This window comes from Monodelphis domestica, chromosome 1 (genome assembly GCF_027887165.1).
Source record: "Monodelphis domestica isolate mMonDom1 chromosome 1, mMonDom1.pri, whole genome shotgun sequence".
Classification (NCBI taxonomy): domain Eukaryota; kingdom Metazoa; phylum Chordata; class Mammalia; order Didelphimorphia; family Didelphidae; genus Monodelphis; species Monodelphis domestica.
Window position 1 is genome coordinate 76,174,506 of NC_077227.1, and position 2,482 is coordinate 76,176,987.

Genomic DNA, 2,482 nt, shown 5'->3' on the forward strand with positions numbered 1-2,482 from the left:
ATTTTTTCCTAGAAGGATCAGAAGCAACAAGTACAAGAGAGGACAGTTCTGGTCAATCGCAGTAATGTGTGTATGTACAAATGTTTTGACATTTATGTATTGGAAAAGAGGAAGGAAATGTCTTGTTAAAATGCACTCTCATCTCTGATGCATCTGAGACACTGAACTGAATTTGCAGGACAAATTGAAACTACATAGCTAAGTCTAATAATGACTCTAATGAAGAATAAATCAGTTGGAGTATAGAGATAATTTTGTTCTGATGTCTGCAGGTCACCTAGGGACTGGCCAATTGAGTAATCTCCAAGGAACTGACTGTGGTAGCATCTGCCTAGACACTAATTTTATCCAGATGGGTCGGCCTTGATAATCTTCACATTAGCAGTAGAACAGTCCCTGGCATTTAATTCTACCATATCCACTTGATTCACTATCCCTTTGCTCTGGCACATGTGGTCAAAAATGGTGTGCTTTCCATTGGGTGAGGCCAGAGTTGCAAAGGATTGACTGCCATTGTTGCCTGGCCCTACATTGGCCATTTCAAGAATATTGATCCCTATGAATTTCAGTTCTAGATAAGTTCATCTGTGTTGTGCTCGCCAAAGGTAGATGTACTCCCTCTACCTGTTCTTGTTGGATCACTACCCTGGACTATGATGTCTTTAATGATCTTATAAAAGTTAGTGCCATTGTAGAAATCACATTGAGTCAATTATAAAAAGTTCTTCCAGGTCTTGGGGACATGCTTTCAATATAGCTGTAACACAATGGTGCCCATGCTTTATTCCAGGAAGACTTTGATTGGCTGTCAGGAAATAGAGAGTACCACTGTCATATTGGCACCTTCAAGGTTCTTCCATCAGCATTTTCATACTTCTCTTAAAGTTATCCAGGATCATATTAGATTTTTTTTTGGCTGCCATATCGTACTATTTGACTTGTAGGAACTTCTTCCACTAAAATCCCCAAATAGTTTTCAGACAACTTCTGTTGATCCACATCTCCCCTTACTTGTTGTATTCGTGAAAGATCCCAAGCATAAGAAATGTTCTTTGGATCCCACTTTGTATTATTATATTCACTTCCAAAGTTTGACTATCAAGGTCATTTTGAATCATGACTCTGCTATCTAGTGTGTCAGCTGCCTCCAGCAGCTGTGTCATCTACAAACTTCATAATTTTACTGTAGGGTTTCTAAGTTTTCTTCCAATTTGAAGTCCTACAGTCTGTTTGAATTAGCTATCCCTCTCAAATTTTCATCATTAACAAATTCTCTAAGAGTGTCTTTAATGCATTCAATCAATTTCTTGTTGAATCTCATTAAACTTTAAAATGTGTTATTATTACAGAATTAAAATATATAATTCAGACAAAGAAGATTGACAGGTCACAGTTTAAACTGATTACTGCCTAGACTCCTGACTCAAACATAGAAAGGAATTTTCCATTTTCCCCTTATGATTAAGTTGTACCACATGCTGAACAATGTCTATTCACTGTTTTCTCTCTATCCCCTTCTCCAGTACAGATTTGGCAACCATACAATGAATGGAAAAATAGTTAAAGCAAAAGAATACATCTTGGTACCCTATTTATTTCTTCTATTCTTAAAGGTTATTTGCAAGAAAAAAGAGCCCAGAGGTAATATTTATAGCTTCAGGTCAATGCACCCATGAGTTTTAAATTCAGTCCTGCAGTTTCTCTAGAGGAAAGTACAGAAATATATTTTACTGGTAGAGACAGATTTTAGTTGGTTACAGGATGCTGGCAAGATGATTTTTCCCTCCATCACGATACACTCCTAGTTTATTGTTGAAATGGCTATGTAAATCTTGTGGGTATCGTTCCCTTCCAAAGCCATAAAAATGATAGAGTTGATTATTTTTATTCCATTTCTCCCTAGAGCCATCCTCTTTGTTTTGCATGGTGGATGAATTACCATCAGCCATCTTACTTCTGTTTCAAGGATTTTCCCTGTAATTATTCCAGTGTCCACAAGGTGGCAATCTCTGACCACATTTTTGCTCATGAATATCACTCACTAGAGAATATCCCGGCAATTTAAAGAGGACGATTTGGGATAATATCGCAGTAGAATTTACGATTTTTCACTCCTAGTACATAATCATACAATAAAAGTGCTAAATGGCCACAGTCGCTGCCATTTCTGCTTAATTTACAATGTACAGACACTCTTCTGCTATTAACAGTACAGCATTTTCCAGTTATCACAGTTCTCTCTAGTGCCTCAGTCACTCTCCAGGAGCTCATAAGGTGCACTTACTTGGCCAGGAGCAGAGAAAGAGCTCAGTGGCACTCTCATGACCTGAACAAGGAAGGGCGCTGCCTGCCTATGCACTGACTTACTGGTAGATCCTTCATAAGCACCAGAGAGAGTGAGACTCTATCTAATTCCTCATCATTTGCTGCTCATCACTTCTAAATATGAGATTTTGCAGATCTTCAGAACAGGTATGAAAAA

The 2,482-nt window shown here is 38.0% G+C and overlaps 1 pseudogene; it reads right to left on the minus strand.

Annotated features, from left to right (window-relative positions):
* Window positions 1-344: 344 nt before the first annotated feature.
* LOC130457083 (peptidyl-prolyl cis-trans isomerase-like 1) lies at window positions 345-2,029 on the minus strand (annotated as a pseudogene).
* Window positions 2,030-2,482: the final 453 nt, after the last annotated feature.